Source organism: Gambusia affinis, linkage group LG08, assembly GCF_019740435.1.
Source record: "Gambusia affinis linkage group LG08, SWU_Gaff_1.0, whole genome shotgun sequence".
Taxonomy (NCBI): domain Eukaryota; kingdom Metazoa; phylum Chordata; class Actinopteri; order Cyprinodontiformes; family Poeciliidae; genus Gambusia; species Gambusia affinis.
The window spans coordinates 5,687,809-5,705,892 of NC_057875.1; the positions used below are offsets into that span (position 1 = coordinate 5,687,809).

The following is an 18,084-nucleotide window of genomic DNA, read 5'->3' on the forward strand; positions in this document are numbered from 1 at the left end:
ACAAGTAACTTTTCAGCAAGATATTATTGTTTTAAGTAAATAATTTCTTATTATTGATGAAAAGTACTAGTTCTATAGGCAGATTATTTCATCTATAACAAAATGTTATAATTGAAATCATCTACCTTTGGAACTAGTACTTCTAGTCAAAATTAATATCTTGCTGAAGTTAGTTTTGTGTTATTTCAAGTGTCCTGAGGTATTTGCACCAGAAACTAGACCAAAATGCTTGGAAAGGCTATGACAGTGTTATGTCATGTTTATGACAGGTGTTATGTCATATTTATGACAGGTGTTATGTCATGTTTATGACAGGTGTTATGTCATGTTTATGACAGGTGTTATGTCATGTTTATGACAGGTGTTATGTCATGTTTATGACAGGTGTTATGTCATGTTTATGACAGGTGTTATGTCATGTTCATGACAGGTGTTATGTCATGTTTGACAGTTGTTATATCATGTTTATGACAGGTGTTATGTCATGTTTATGACAGGTGTTATATCATGTTCATGACAGGTGTTATGTCATGTTTATGACAGTGTTATGTCATATTTATGACAGGTGTTATGTCATATTTATGACAGGTGTTATGTCATATTTATGACAGGTGTTATATCATGTTCATGACAGGTGTTATGTCATGTTTATGACAGTGTTATGTCATGTTTATGACAGGTGTTATATCATGTTCATGACAGGTGTTATGTCATGTTTATGACAGTGTTATGTCATATTTATGACAGGTGTTATGTCATATTTATGACAGGTGTTATGTCATATTTATGACAGGTGTTATGTCATGTTTATGACAGGTGTTATATCATGTTCATGACAGGTGTTATGTCATGTTTATGACAGTGTTATGTCATGTTTATGACAGGTATCATGTCATGTTTATGACAGTCTTATGTCATGGTCATGTTATATCATGTTTATGACGGTGTCATGACAGTCTTATTCACAACCCGTCAAATAAAGTGTTACCAATTTCAAACAGAAACTTTAATGGATTTTATTGGTATTTTATGTGATATGTCGGTGTATCAGGAGAACAAAATTTGATGAATGATAAATTGTCCCAGACGTTACCCCAATAAACGATAATATTGCTATTTTGAGACTATTTTCCAGTGATATAATGGTAATAATGGCATAAAAATGCAAGAACACATTCCCAGGTCAATAAGCCTTAAATTCAAACAAACATCTAACACTGGAACTGGAAGACATTCTAAATATCCAAAATAAATAAACAACAAAAACAACAAATAAAATGAATTATGAAGACTCTGAAAACAAAATTGTTCTTCAAAAAAAAAAAAAAGATAAATAAATGTTGTGATTGGACTTTATCAAAATGTGGAAAAGTTCAAGTTGAATGAATACTGTAGATGATTTTTGCGGTAGTCTTCAAAGTCAGATTAGCTATGGACTTATCAAAAAGATGAAAGACATTTAATAATTCATAGAACAAGAAAGACTCCAAATTAAATAATTCCAGGCTGGTTTTTCTGTTTTCACATCCTAAGCCTCTCACTAAATTTACACTTTTTGTGGGATTTTTAAACCTTTCCATCGTTTAAACTTATATCACCAAGGATAAAATGTTTACGCATTTATGCTTTTATTAAAAAAAAAAAGCATTGAAACATAAAGCAGATCACCATCTCTTTCCCACAGAAATGTTTTGTATTAAAATATTCTGCTGCTCCTGCCAGGGGAAATCTTCAAGACCATTTGTGTTTCTGTGTGTTTTTCTCTCTCTCTTTGTGTGTGTGTGTGTGTGTGTGTGGGTGTGTGTGTGCGTGTGTGTGTGCGTGTGTGTGTGCACAACAACAAGGAGCACTGTGTGAAAACTTGTGAGGCATGACCATGGCCTATTTAATGAGACAGCATGTGGTCCAATACTGTGTGTGTGAAAATAAAGCGCTCATAGTGCAAATTAAATTAAGCAGGTTAGTGTGCCAGAAGAATGTGAGTCTGAGGAAGACTCTGCGAGAGAGCGTGGGCCGTCTGTGATTGTGTGCATCATGTGGTTAGCGTGGACAAAGAACAAAATGGACATTATACTGACCGCTGCTTTGTGGGGGACTAACAAGACGACCACACAGCAGCCGAAAACAGGACACACTGAATCCGATTTAGAGACGCTGCGGTTCCTCTAAACTTCCTGTCACCTAAATAGATTATTTTCAATTTAAAAAAAGGAATTATGAACAAAGAAACTAGTACATTTATTGAATCTGGGTTTCTGATATGTTAGATTGCAACATTTGAAAACATTTGTTAAGCGTTTCAAGACAACATCTCAAGCACGTTTGTTTTAAGACCAAATATCAGGAAGAGAATTTGGATCCCTAGAAGTGTTTTATAGATGCTTCAAAGTGGCACATTTATCTTTTTAAACGATTATTTGCAAATAGAAACAGCATCAGAGAGGAGATGGGTTCAGTGTCCCAGAGATCAACTGGATTTGATGAGTCGGAAAAATCAACTCCAGAACGAGAGCAAAAAACCTTGAGAAAATGCATGAATCTGTTACCAAACAGTGAAATAAAACAGTAGAAAGTTTGCAAATGCATTTATGAAGACATTTATGTTTTTCTGTTCACGTTAAACTTAAGAGGAGAAATGAAAATATGTCACCTGACTTGGTAATAGATGTTCTGGCTGGAAGAGAGACAGAATTTCAGCAAACTAAAGTTTTGTGTCCCTCCAATTTAAAGGCAGCCAGTGTTGCTTGATGAGAGGAGGGAGTAAAAACTGTTTGTTTTCTATGGTCTGTAAAGGCAGTGGCTCCAGGCAGCATCAGAAACACCAAAATATAATCTATCAGTTATTGACTGGACCAGGTTTCTACAGGTTTTAAACATGCACTGCAAAAACACAAAATCCTACCAACTACTTCTGGTTTAGTTTCTAGTGCAGATGTCTTAGTTTACTTGAAATAAGACAAAACTGACTTTCAGCTGTTCTTCGTTAACGTGACATAAATAGGTTAATGATTTTCATTCAGTCAGGACGTTACGCTGACACTAGAGCCTCATGCGTTGCAGGGAGATTGTCGTAAAGCATTGATTTATGCCCGGTTTTAAAATTAGTTAGCTGGACTTGTAGCATCGAAATCGAACCGTTATACCTAGGATTTCTTTTGGCTAATGTGTGATCTCAGATTTTGAAAATGGGCCGACAATCGACCGACAGCACTAAGATGGTGTCGTGTGCGCTGGACATTACACTAAGGAAATGAGGAAGGGAGGATCAGTGGAGAGCGCCTGAGTTGAGCCTTTTTTCATTTAGCGTCATCAACAGAAAGAGAAAAAGGCTGGAAGAGACGATAACGCCGATAATTAAAATGACGTAGATAGTTTTAATTTATCGTACGATTAATCGATTTTTCGTTTATCGCGACAGGCCTATTTCAAATGAAACTAAACTAAAATTACTTAGTAGGATTTTGTGTTTTCGTTATGTGTGCAGTCAGAGCAGAGCATCGCTCTCTGCTGGTTGTTAATAGGTTACATTTTATGAGTTTTGTGTGAAACTGAACTGCATTTTATCTTTCCCCAATTTATATAAAAACCACCACGACTGGAGATACTCTTTTATTTCTGGCAGGTAAAATGTTGGATTTAAAATTGAAAACTAATTCTGATATTTTTATTTTCTTACCTTGAAATTAATGTTTATTTGTTAAGTCTTAAAGACTTCTGCTACTTTATCAGTGGGTACAAGCTGCATTTGTTGATCAATCACTGATTATCCAAAGACAACAAACAGTTTCTTTACTTAACAAGAGACTTGGAGAGGACTCCTCCCCTGACCAGTGATCCATGCGAGCGCTCAGATGGTGGAAGGGGCTTTTTTAGTCACCTTTCTTAGCCTTTCTTTACTCTAAGTCCTCTGAAAATACCCACGGAGCCAAAAAGAAAACACCTCGCAGCTGTTCCTTCTGCTGCCAACTCACTCCTGTGATACCTCACTTTAAACAGCCGCACGTCTCGATCCTGACAACATTCTCAAACTCTCCAAGCTAATCTTTGTCCAGTTTTGACATCGCATTTTGCTTTCAAAATGCGTTTTAAATCGCAGCGCTCCCAAGGGGCAATAAGGACGAGATAAAAAGAAAACACGAGGAGACGGGGGGTTGAAAGTATCACGTTTGCCAGGGAGAATGTCAGTGTCACGACCTCGGAGGAGAAGGCAAAAAGATCAGCCTCTGGTGCGCTTATCTTGCTCTCCATCTGCAGTAGATTCTGTGACACGAGGAGCACAGAGGGAGAGAAAACACTTCAAGCCTACTCCAAACATGGAACAAAAGCCCTTCTCCTGTTTTTCTGGCTGGAGCGACAGGCACACAGCATGAATAATTAACAGGGACAAACAACAGCTATCAGGTGGTAGATCTGAAAAGTTGGTGCTGGTCGTCAACAGGGGAACTCATTTGTTCCTTACTTTTGTCACTTTCATGGAAAAATGAACGATATCTACATGCTAAGTATCCATCATTGCATTTGGCTATGAATGCTGCCTGTGAACATTATGATGGGCGTTATCGGTTTTACTTTTCATTTTGTGTTTGGGTCGGTTCTGGAGTTCAGATGCTGCAGCCCTCTGCAGACGATGAGTAGCTGATTTATAGCTTTCCTCCGTCCTCTGAGGCTTCATTTGTCAGAATTTGCACTTCACACTTTTTGCCCTGTATTGTTTCTCCATGACATTATTGGTATAACGGAGTAAAACATAATATGTTGTCCTTCCACACTGCAAAAACACAAAAAGACCAAGTATTTTTGGTGTAGTGGTGATAGTCAGCTCTACATTATGATGTCACCAGGTGTTTCAGAATCCGTCCAATAACTGAACAGATGATTCGAACAGATAAATCTGTGGATGTGCCACAACTTTCTCCAGCTAAACACAAACAAAACTGAAGTTACTATATTTGGACCTAAGGAGGAACTTTCTAGTCAATGCACAGCTTCAGTTATTGCATCTGGAAACTAGAGAAACTTTCTAGTCAATGCACAGCTTCAGTTATTGCATCTGGAAACTAGAGATCAGACAGAACTCTGACCTGAACATTCAGAGCCACATAAGGATGGTTACAAAGTCGGCCTTCTATCACCTGGAGAACATTTCCAGGGTTAGAGGACTAATGTCTCAGCAAGATCTAGAGAAACTCATTTATGGGTTTCTCTTTAGTCACATTGATTACTGCAACAGCGTCTTCACAGGTTTGTCTAAAAAAATCAATCAGATCCAGAACGCTGCTGCTGGAGTTCTGACTAAAACAATAAATCTGGAACAGATTTATTGTGCATAGTTATTCCAGCACTTTTCTGGAATAGCTTTCAGAAAAGTGCTAAACATCTGAAACACTTGAATACTTTTAAATCTACACTAAAAATCCACCTGGTTGCAGTTGCTTTTGAAACATTATTACCTAAATTACATAATTAGACGTACCAAAATATAAAATTAAGTGAAAAGTTTGGTATTTTAACGTTGAAATTTAAAATAATTGATCAAATTAATAAAAACACAACAAAACCAGGCAAAAGTAATTATTCCAAATCAGTTTCTTTCAATAATAAAAAAAAAACTTGTGAAACTTTAACAGAAATTGCAGGTTTTTTGTGGATTTCATGTTAAAACATGTTTGCGTTTCATTCAGTTGGTATAGAATCTAGTAGAGATACTTTATAATAAAAATACTCAAGTGAAAGTACAGCGCAGTAAAAATACTCCTAAAAGTAAATTTCTTCGAAAAAAAAGTTACTTAAGTAAAGGTAGTTAAGTAAATGTTACTGCTAGTTACACCTACCCAGCTCTGCTAACATAAAGTGTGCGGTTCGGCTGAGGGCGTGTCCGCCGCCGCAGAGTCTCCGCCCTCCGGATCCGGACCGGCTGCTCCTGGATCAGCCGCTCAGCCTCCACCGACTCCAACAAACTGTTTGCTGCCTCCAGTCGCAGCTGCGTGCTCGCAGGAGTGGAGCGGTGGATTTTGCTTTAGCTGGGCGCTGTTGGGCATGACTCTCTCCGGTGGACATCCACTCTGACTAGCATTTTGTGTTTGGCGAACAGGAGCATCCAGAACCACGTCGCGTCTTTACTGAGGGTTTCTGAGGAGAAGCGGGTCGCCACAGACAGACTGAGGTTCGGCTGCGCCTTGAGGTAAGAAACAGCTCCCTGTTTCTGAGTTTGAAGTTGAATGTTTCTGAGAATTTAAAGGGGATTCTTTCTCATACTTTGCTGGAACAAGTTGCATCTTTCCCCCACCTTTAATGACTTGCTGGAAAAAGTAACGAAATGAATAGTTAGTTAATAAAAAATAGCTCTACATTCATGTTTCGGGTCCGTGCAGACTTGGTTCATATCGCATTTCTTCTGCTTATTATTGCGAGTCTTTCCTATTTTCCCGTAAACTCGGTGTTTTTGCGTGGCGAGAAGCCGGGCAGGAGCCGCTCGGTCCGGTCCGGAGCGCCGTGCGTCCGTCTCCAAGCTGGCACCCTTCCCACGGCGGATCAGCCCCAACCCGAAGAGGCTGTCTGCCGGGACGTGGGGGGTCACCAGATGGATGTCTCTGACGGCACTACCTTTGCTGCAGGGCAGAACTTCACTGTCAGTTTGCATTAATCAGAGGGATGCATCATCCAAAAACCTCAGCAGCCTCTTCCCCCTCTGTCTTGTCAGATCTCCGCTGAAGCGAGCGCAATGCGTCCTGTGAGGAAAAAGAGAGAGAAAGTCAATACTTTTACGGACAGAGTCACTTATACATCAGACATGTGACTTATATCAGTGTCCGGGCTCAGAAAGCTGCTTTATTATAAGGAAAAGGGCTAACACAAAGTACAAATTCAGAATACATTGCAGAACAAAAGTATGAAAATAATTCCTGTATTTTAGCATCTACTAGATATTGGTTTAGTCAACAATTAGCTATACTGTGTCTAACAGAGAACAGTAAGGGTGGTATGAATCATTATATCAACTTTTTCAGAGCTTATATTTAATTTGGAAAGCTTTTGAATTTAAATTTGTATCATGTTACTTGGACCGAATTTGAAAGCACCTTTCATACTCACTCAAAGCATCTCTATCCCAGCACACTTTGATACACAGGTCAATATATGCAAATTTTGGGTTTAGTACCTTAATGTCAACATGTCACAGGAGGAAGCTGGAATCAAACCTACAACCTTCCAATTACCAGACAACTACACCACCATTGGTCCACATTCACCACAAGTTTCCACTACTTTAACAACAATGCCAACACTTATAGTACAGTTTAAATCTGGTGTTCAGGGGAGAGAAAAAGTTTAATAACTTGTAAGAATTGATTTAAAAAACTCGCATCCTGCTTGAAGTGGGTTAGCAACAATGCTAACACTAACAACTATCTAGCAATCTTTGATTGTCAACCCTTAAGCAATTATTACCAATGAACAGAATCTAATCGGCTGTTATGTTAGGATAGTTGAAAAGCCTGCATGCCATCTTGTTAAAATAGATTTAATGTATTAGTGTTAAGCTTTAATTTGTAGTTAACGACAATGCTAATGTCAAATTTGCTAGGAACCTTTACATGCCAGCTTAGGACAAATTTAGAAACTTTCACCAGCATTTTATGACATAATCATGGCCCAATTCTTATATATGTTTCTTTTTAAGGTGAGTGTAATGATCTTGATAATTACCTACAATTTAACCAGTTTTGCTCAAAATTGGTTGAATTTAATTTATTCAAGTACCTATCAGCTGTTTTATTTTATGTAATTTATGACCAAAATGCTGATCAAAATGTGTCCAATTCCAATTATTACTCCAATTTTATTGATTAAATTCTCACTGTTTTCGTCAGGGTAAAAAAAGTGATGTTTCTATATTCCACTCAAGCATTTAGTCTGGTTACAGTAACTGCTAGGAATCTGGATCTAATCACATTTTGCCCCAGGAGATTGTCTCCAAGGGACTCATTAACACACAGCAGTGTCCATGTGAGTGTGCCTGGAGTTGGGGCCCTGCAGCTCCCTGACGTTTGCATGTCAGAAGAGAGGAGAACCACATCACAGCCAGTCAGTCTGGACACACTGACAGACGGACTAACTGTCAGCGCATTATACTGAGAGCAGAGCTCTGCTATTCTTTAGTCTAATATCATTATTCCTAACCAAGTAAAAAGAGGCTGGTGGAGACGGAAAGAAAACAGAGATTTGTTTGTTCACCATGTTGCTGGAGAACAATTGCTTTGTCAAGAAAAGGGGGAAAAAGATAAGGAAACCGTTGAATTGATGTTTGGAGGAGCTGCCAACACAGATGACTAGACTCTGCCTGCAGCTTTTCTCTCATCCGTTTGTTAAAAGAATATATACGGAAAAAGAAATAGTTTTTACACAATAAACATCAACAGCTGCATTAGTGAACTGGTAGTGAAATTTATAAATGCGACAAAGAGGGCTGTAATTAAAGGGTTCAACATTTCAGTTGATTCCAGTGGGTTTTTATCTCTCCACCCGCCCACACACACGACACCTAAGGTGTTAATAGTATCCCTGTTAATATGCTGCTTTTGATTTACCATTTACATTACAATGAAACGAAAACACATCGTCAGGATGTGACGGAGTGATAAGTTCAAAGCTGCCGTTCCATCCAGGTCTTTGCAAAATCTGTCAGCTAGCCTGGCAGTATCCGCTGAAAAATACGTGACACCACCTGACCTGGCACAGCATTAAAGGCCTGACGTTAATCAGCCAGCGGTCTCTCCGTTCTGTGTCATTTTCCCACTTTTTTCCTTCCTGATCTCAGCTGGCATCATTGCAGATGAGGTGGATCTCTTTTTGGCAGGACAGTTAATGCGACTTAACCAGATCCTCTCTCAGCTTTCTTTCCTTGTTTCCACTTTTGTCTTCTGTTACTCCTGACTCCACTGCAAAAATGCAAAATCTTACCAAGTACTTTTGGTCTACAGTCTAAAGAAAAAAGTCTCTAATTTACAGTAAAATGCCGGCAGCTGTGGTTGATGAAATATTATCGTATTAAAATGGTAAAATTATGAGAAATTTGGTAAAATTCTCTTCTGTAAAACAGACAAAGAAGAGTGTTTTACCAAATATTTTATATATGATAAAATTCTGCCAGTATTTTACCAGCATAAATTTGAGACTAATTTACCATAAATAGCTATTTTTAACAGTGTAGTTTTTAGTTGTGAGCTAAAAACAGTGTAATTTTTTGTTATAACAAGACATGTTATAAGTGAAATAATTTGCCAATGTAACCAGTATTTTTCATAAATATTGTGGAATTATTGACATGAAAAAAGCTCTTATATCTTACTGAAAAAATACTTGTAAGTTATTTTTGTCTTATTTCAAGCGAAATAAGATAATTACAGTAGAAACTAAGCCAAAAATACTTGGTAAGATTTTGCGTTTTTGCTGTGTGACTAAACATGCTGGAGCTCTGCCTTGGTTGCTAGGTAACGGGCCGGGCTTCGCTGGGGTTGCTAGGTGAGGGGCAATGGCTGCTTATTTTGTGACGTTTCACTCAGGAGGTTTTAGAAATGACTCATTTTCCAGACACCAAAAACATGAACCGATAGCTAAAAACAAGCCTGGTGTTTTTTAAGCTCTTTATGCAAGTTAGTTTGGCAAACTAAGATATTTGCACTAGAAACTAGCACATCTTCTCTCATCCAACTTGCAGAGCATGCCTATATTCATACCGAAGCGTTTGGAGCACCAGAAATGTGTAGGGAAAACAAGACAGGGTCAGCGCTCTACGTTCGCTTTCTCCCTGAATCATCCTCTCTACTCTACAGCAGCAGTAATCCACAGAGAGCCACAACTAAATGGAGTATCTATTGGCTAAATGAGAAAATAGCTTTTTTCTTTTTTTTTTTTTTTTTATTGCAAGAGGACCCTTCATTTAACGTGTGTGATGCACGCGCCTTGGCCCGTAATGGGTTCAGCATCTTTGTTGTCGAGAGACAGGAGAAAATGAAATTTGCTTTTCAGCTGGCAGAAATAATTTACTCTCTGAAAGGTGTGTTTTTCATCAGCTGTACAGGAGCCAAGAGATGTGCAAGGTCTGATACTGCAGCCTGAGCGCTTCGATGCAGCAGCGCTTTTCTTTATTCATCAAAGCTTTGGCGTTTTCGGGCAACTGCCTAAAAAGTTGATCTAAGTTGTTTGTTTTTGTTCACCCTTTGGTCCAAAGCATGCACACAGCAGAGCTACGCATTAAGGGTTTGTGTCTGAGATAGTCCAAAGAATGTTTTTAGAGGAAAAAACTTTGCTGCCTTTATTTAAATGGTGTGTATGCATGTAGTCATGCATCTTCCATCAAACCAGATCAATTTACCATAACTTAATCAAAGAGTAAGCACGATTTTCAGATCATACAACAGACTAATAGATCTTGTAAGCATGTAATCAGTAGCGACAAAAGCTCAAATTATAGTAAAAAGTGTAAAAATGAATGGAAGAAATGAAATAACAGCAAATTCAACATATTTATTTACACTGGAAGCGCTTCTCTATTTTAATGTTGTAGTACGTTTTGATTATAGCAGTTCAAAAAGTTTGAGGGTTTGACAGAAGGTAGGGACTCTAATGAGCTTTTTAGCTCCCCTCACCATCCCCTGCAGGACCCTCTGGGCGGCCATATTGGAGCCAGAACAGTTTGTCAACATGCTAGAGTTTTCCTGAGAACACTGCAAAAACACAAAATCTTACCACCCTTAGTCTAGTTTCTAGTGCAAATGTCTTAGTTGACCTGAAGTAAGACAAAACTAACTTACAAGTAACTTTTCAGCAAAATACAGGAGCTTGTTTTAAGTCAATAATTTCTAAATATTGATGAAAAAATACTTGTTCCAATTGGCAGAATAGTTCACTTATAATAAGTGTAAAATGTGGAACTAGTAATTGGTTGCTAGGTGACGCCCTGAGCTTGGCTGGGGTTGCTAGGTAACCACAAAGTCCCCTTTGATGGTGGCATAAGTGAAATTATCTGCAAGTGGGAGTATTTTTTCATCAATATTGAGCAGTTATTGACTTAAAACTTGTATTTTGCAGAAAATATGCCTGAAATAATAGTCTTCCATAAAACGTGTCAGTGCTTCACTCAGGCATTTATCAACCGTGTGAGTTTAGATCATTTTCATTGCTGCCTTTGTGTTTTTGGCTGAAATGTGAGCAGATCTCAAATGAGATCGACCACAAACGTTATCCTGGCACCATCTTATCTGTAAGCTTTTCCTTTGCTCGCTTTCGCTCAGAGCTCACAGAGAGTTTTTCCCAGCTCCTTTCCTCCTTCACATGTTTTGTCCTCCGTTCGCAGAAACCTCCTTAAGGTCTTCCTTCCTGTTTTTAACTTCCTTCTAAAATAATTCAATTGCAAACTTTGGGGGAGATTTTAATAACAGACTTATTCAAAAAATTTTAGGTAGAATGCAAACAGAAGAAAGTCCGTCTACCTGGAGGTTTACTGGTTAAATGATTCAGATGTTTCTTGTTTTTTAGACATAATTAGGAGGATACAGAGTGAAATGTAGCATTTTATTTCCCTATTTTTGAAATCATATTCCTGGAAATTTACAAACTCACCCTGTTTGTGAACGATTACTCAATTAAACAGTGTATGATTAGCTTGATGCTACTTGGTCAATTTAATTCTGCTGTGACATTAACAGACAGGCTAAATTATTAACGTTAGACATGACCTGGTTACCTGTATCGACATAAATCTAAGTTTTCAAAACAACAAATTTTCATCGGTCTATACTGAGGCTGGACAATAAATCAGTAACAATATGCATCATGATAAACACATGATCAATATCAGTTGATAACACATTTGTTAGAATATTTTATATATATAGAATATTCACTGAACTTTGATCCAGAACTGCACAGCATTCTGGGAGATGTAGGGAGAGAAAATAGTAGCCGCTCAACTTCGCTAAGCAAGGTTGGTGGAATCAACTGACTCACTCACTCTTTGGTTACCTAGCAACTCACTCATTCTTTGGTTACCTAGCAACAAATTGTTGCTGCCGTAACTTGCACAGCAGCAGTTTAAGCTTTGTCCACTGTGCCTCTTAACTGCTAGAAAAAAAACAAAAAAAAAAAAAACAGCTTTGAGTGAAAACTGTGGATAAAACAAGAAAGGCCAGGTTATCAGTTTGTCAGTATTTCTGATGTTTAAAACAAAAAACTAATCAATAACTGAAGATATTGACCTAATGAAACCCTTACGTTTTGATGTTTTTCAGCCATATTGTCCAACCTTTGTCTGTACTTAAAGTTTGTTGTGCTTTCTCAACAAACTCTGGTCTCTTTTGTGAGTTTGTGTTTCTATCATGTAAAAACGTTTGGACTGCCTTGTTGCTGAAATGTGCTATTCAAATAAACTTGATTGATTAATGAAGTGACAAATAATGTGTCAGAGTCACAGGGGTTTTCTCCAGCTGTGCGCTGGCAGTTGTAACAAAATCTGAAAAAATGCTTCTTTGGCAATTATCAAAAATAAATAAAGTCACTTAAATAGAAAAAAAATTAATGCAGCATATAAATATCAGGTTTCATCTGTACATGAAGGCCTTATAAGCACCCAAAAAACACACACATGGTATTTCTGATTTTGAAGCCTTGTGCAGTTGATATATGAAGCATTTTGGACAAATCTTACACTGCAGAACTTCTGCTTTTCTAATCTGTTTTAGAATATATCTATGCTTCCACGTAAATCTTTATTCGCTGCTTGTCTGCATGAGGGTCGGGAAGTTGTGAGTGACCCAAACACGGGGCAGCTCCAGAGTTCACGGAGGGCAGGAAGCTGAGGGGCCTCGCTTCCTTTTTATCAGGAGGAAGCAGGATGGCTGTTTGTGCTCAACCCAAGAATTCCTTGTGCTTATCTCGCATTCACGCCTTTTCCCCTTAATAACGGCTGTGCTGAGCAGGTAATGAGGTAAAAGGTATGTATTCGACAAGCTGCGGCGGGAGATAGCGGACCCTCCAATAGGCTTAGGATTCGGCTCCGGTGGGGGGAGGAACTCTCAGCTTCATCTCAGGATGCGACAAATGATCTCGAAGTTTCCCCACAGCCATATTTTCCTTTACGTATTTTTTCCAGAACTAATAAACCGGTTTACACAGGTATCCATTAAAGGCTGAGGTCATTGCACAGAGCAAGCACGCTCTGTAAATCTCTGTTTTTTTTTTCTTTTTTCCCGTAAGGATTCCTCATCACCTCATGCTCTTTTCATCCCCAAGATGTATTCAAAGCTCTGCGAGGGGCTTAAAGCGGGCCAGCTGTCGGGATTCGTGACACGGGTCTGAAGTGTGGGGGAATTACCTCAGGAGCTCTGATCAGAGGCGGGCAGAGGACCCAAACATTATACTCCTGTCAGAATAGCAAGCATATTTTTGCTCAAGTAAAAAGTAGCCATCCAAAAAATTACTTAAAACGTATTTGGCAAAAAGTCTACTCAAGTACTGAGTAACTAATCAAATTATCAATCATTTAATATTTAAAAATTACATCATCAGATGGACCAGAATAAAAAGTTAAGAGGAAAGTTTGGTATTTTATGGACAAAAATGACAATAATTCATAAAGGTAGCCAAAAATAACAAAATCAGGCAAAATATTTTTTTTTTTCTAAATTTTTATTCCTTCCAATAAAAAAACTTATGAAACTTTAACAAAAACTGCAGGTGTGTGTCTGGTGAATTTCTGCTTAAAACATGTTTGTTTTTCATTCAGTGGGTAGAAAATCCAGAAATCTACTCATAATAAAATTACTCAAATAAAAGTAAAAAGTATATCATGGAAAAAAATCTTCCTAAAAGTACATCTTGTTTTCAAAAAAGTTACTCGGCACTAATTATGTACTACTATTTTTTGATTATTGTTTTTTTCTTCTTTCTGTTTTCACCAACTGAGTCTTGTGTGTTATCCTTTTAGAACTTTGGTGCAGTTTTTAAAGTGGTATGTTAATAAATTTGACATTGACTCAAGTAAATGTAACCAGTTACTCCCCAGCTGTGGCTCTGATGCACTGAATGATGCGGAAGTTTGGGCGCTGCAGAGAGTGCCACATAAAACATGTTCCATCTGGTCACTTCAATGATTTAAAGCAGTGTTTCTCAAACCCTGGTCCCTGGACCACTGGTGGTCCGCGAGCTACTGCATGCAAACAATCGTTTGTTTGCCATGATGTGAGCTCAAAGTGCGACGCTGCAGTTAGCTTACAGTTAGGATTGTGTTTAATAATAAAAATGGATAAGTAGCTTACTAAAAATAAAACTCGAAGATACCAGTGGAAAGTTTCTGAGGTTGAGCTGCAGCATCGTTGTTTTTGAACACTATTACGATACAAAGCAGACGCTACGTATCGTAACAGTCTGCGGCTGTGCTGAGTTCAGTAGGCCGTGAGCAGCGCTGCACCCCGCGCTGACTAACTGCATCTAAACACCTAAAGTAAAATTATTTATGTTGGACTACATACTAGCTGAAGTTTGTTTTTTCCAAAGCAACTCAAGTCTGTTTTATTTTTATTATGCTTCTAAATTAAAAATAGCGGTAACGGTTATAGTAAGGTACATTTTTGATTTCCGTGTGTTTTCATCGGAAAGCTTAGAATCCATACTGTGAATAAAAACACTGTATAGACGTGTTCATGGTTTCATTGTGGCTAGTCACATTTACATAAGAGCACCACCCTTCACATTAGGAGGAGCAAGACAGACGCTACGTTAAGAGTCTAATACTTTAATCTGTTTTGTTATTTTAGGGGCAATTTCAAGGCCAAGAAACATTTTTCAGTCCTCAGCCTGAAAAAGTTTGAGATTTAAAGGTAGAAACTTGTTTTCATTACAAAATCTTGAATGTTTTTGCTAAAGTTTGCATCCTTCTAAACCCAGAGGTGAAATAATGTGCAGGAACTCCATGAAAAAGGTTCTCCTCTCATTGTTCTTATTTGTTTTCTGCACTGCTTAACACTCAGCCTTCGATATTCAAAGCCCTGTTAGGAGATGCTTCTTGCTTGCGTTTGTTGCATACATTAACTGGTTTCCATTGTCACATGATTTATTTATTACCCAATAAGGAGGATTGTGCTCTGCTTATGAACTGACTGAGAAGGGAAAATCTGTTTGCAGAATGAATAATGTAGTTTCCTGGATTCATCAAGTAAACGGTCTCAGTAGATTAGTTCTTGGTTATTAACACACGTCGGTGACTAAACTAAAACCATTTAGAGCAACTCTGTAAAACACCTCATGCAGATTTTTTACTTCTATTTTTTGGTGAAGGTGAAGAAGATAAATCGTAGCTGTTACTTCGTTGGACTCTGGATCTTGGAAAGCCCGGTCCAATCAAATTAAAAAAGAAAAGGCTTGGAGTTGGGTTTTTAGCTTCTTTACTGTGTGTCTGTATGCACAGACTTTTGTTTGGAGTGTTTTAACTAAACAAACAATGCAACATAAATAGAGTTTTAAGCTGTTCTGGGCATGAAAGTCTCCCTTTTTGGATGTTTCCTTTCGTCTCTTTTCATTGTTGCCCTGCCAAAAAAGAAACGTTAGAAACGGTGACGCTGCATCGATGCTTAACTTGACTGGTTTCCTGCACATCCTTCACAAGGCGAGTCTTTGCTGCCACTAATGTGATCTCAAGCTTCTGTTTCCTGTCCAATATGTTTCAAATTTACCCTGCAGCTGGAATCAAGCAGCTGACCGCTAATTCACCATGAGATGATCTCTTAACAGTTTCTGATTTAAATAGTTTTAATCAGATATTATAAACGGTTTTTCATTATTGGGGCGTTTGCAGCTGTATGTTGGCTGACTTCCTGTCCAACCAGATGCTGCTGCTGGAAAGGCAGCTGGATCTTTGGAAGCAAAACTCAGAGATTAAAGGTGTCGTTTAGCGATGATCAAAAATTTATCAAAACTTTTATGATGATCCTTGTCATAAATTCCCTCTGGATGATTTGTGCAATTCAACGCTTCTTTAAGTCCTTATAAACTTGTATCATTTCATATCAGGGTCAAAATCTGCTGACAAGAACAAAGTGTCTGTTGTTGAAAAATATATTTGTAAAAAAGTATCATATTCAGTTTATTTCAATACAAAGATCCTTTATTAAGCTCTCTGTTCTCAGCTTCTTGTCCGTCCGATGAACTTTCAAATCTTATTTTTGTAAACTTCTTGCTTTGAACAAATGAACGTTGCCCTTTTTGTTTACGGTCTGTAAATCCTACATTTGGATAAAGAAAATACGGAGGGATCGACTTTTTAGTGTATTGTAAATGCAAACACAATCTATTTCCACCAAGAACCTGAATCAAAACAATAATTATATAAATCATAATTCAATAAGACAGGGATTCTCTGAGGAGGGAAAAGGTTTGTGAGCACCTTTTTGAGAACAACAACATTTTGTTGAGGTTGTTTGGCTGTTTGTGAGGATGACACCGGCGCTGCTCGGCTTTGACCCGTTTCTACCCGCTGTGACTCACCGGGCCCAGAGCTTCTCTCCTCTCCTGACTCCAGCATTTTTCAGATAAATTGGGTCTCTCTCCAATCTTCTGGCTTTTTACGGTTGCATCAGCCGTAACTGGGTCCAAATTTTTCCCTTTGTCCCTCCCGGCGCCTGGACTCTCCTCCACATTCCTGTCTGAAATAACTAACTGTGAACACAGAAGTGCTGTAGTAACTTTTTACATTTACTTGAGTAACTTTTTTGAAAACATTTTCTTTTATGTGTAATTTTGCTACCCTGTACTTTTAATTTTACTTGAGTAATTTTATTATAAAGTATTTCTACTCTTACTTGAATAAAAGTTCTGGATTTTCTACCTACTGAATGAAAACTGAACAAAATTCACCAGAAACAGACGCACACCTGCAGTTTTGGTTCAAGTTTAACACGTTTTAAATTGAAAGAAACAGATTTTGGAAAAATTTCTTTTGCTTGATTTTGTTATTTTCTTGTTACTTTTATGAATAATTTTTATTTTGGTGGTTAAAATACAAAAATTTCCACATAATTTTATATTTAGCTCAATCTGATGATGTAATTTTTAAATATTAAATGATTGATAATTTGATCAGTACTTGAGTGGATTTTTTACCAAATACTTTTTACTCTTACTTGAGTACAATTTCTGGATTTCCAATCAAACATGTTTTAACCAAAAGTTCACCAGACACAGACGCTGTATCTGTGTCTGTTTTTGTTAAAGTTTGATAAGTTTCATATTGAAAAAAACTGATTTGGAAACATCTTCGTCTGCCTGATTTTATTATTTTTGTCATTTCTATGAATTATTTCAATTTCGTCTTTAAAATACTAAAATTTCCACTTAACTTTATAATTTGGTTCTTCAGATAATGTCATTTTTAAATATTAAATTGTTGATATTTTGGTTAGACATTTTGCTAAATACTTTTTTACTCTTACTTGAGTAGAAATATGTTGAAGTATTGCTACTCTCACCGTTTGTTTTTTTCTCTGTCTGGTCATCAGATGAATTCATAAAATGATCAGTTTTACTTCCAGTCTCACTTTTTGCTCCAGTTTGGGATCTGAGCTCTTTAAAACATCCTGTTGATTTCAATCCCCTGAAGATCTGCTGCTCAGGATGATTCTTGCTCTTGACACAAACTGATTGGGTCATCTGGGCTGAACATATTGTCGGGCAAGGCTTATTAATGGTGACGCCGGTAATGAGGTCGTTATCTTTGTGTACAAATGAAATGCAGGTTGATGCTAGATGTTTACCCATTATTTTATTTCTGATATGAATCAGCTGCAGACGTATCGACACAGGGTGACGGTCGCTGTGAATAAATGATGCAGCTTTATTAGCTTTCTCCACTTGTCCTTCTGAGGGATTTATTTCCAGGATGACTCGCGGTGCATCCTGCCTGGTTAATAACACTTTAATGTCTCAGGCAGTGATAATGTTTCCCCCCCCGCCTGCCTCTCCTTACAGCCTGCGGGTGAAACACAACTGGGACCGGCGTGCTTTTCTATTTAAAACTCCCAACCCATGCTGCAT

At 37.8% G+C, this 18,084-nt stretch overlaps 1 protein-coding gene across 1 annotated transcript in view; it reads left to right on the forward strand.

Moving 5' to 3' along the window:
* Positions 1-5,924: 5,924 nt before the first annotated feature.
* tspan18b (tetraspanin 18b) overlaps positions 5,925-18,084 on the forward strand; it is a 66,860-nt gene continuing 54,700 nt past the window's right edge. The window contains exon 1 of the mRNA XM_044126021.1: positions 5,925-6,181. The gene's annotated coding sequence lies outside the window, so the exon portion shown is untranslated. The remainder of the gene's footprint in view (positions 6,182-18,084) is intronic.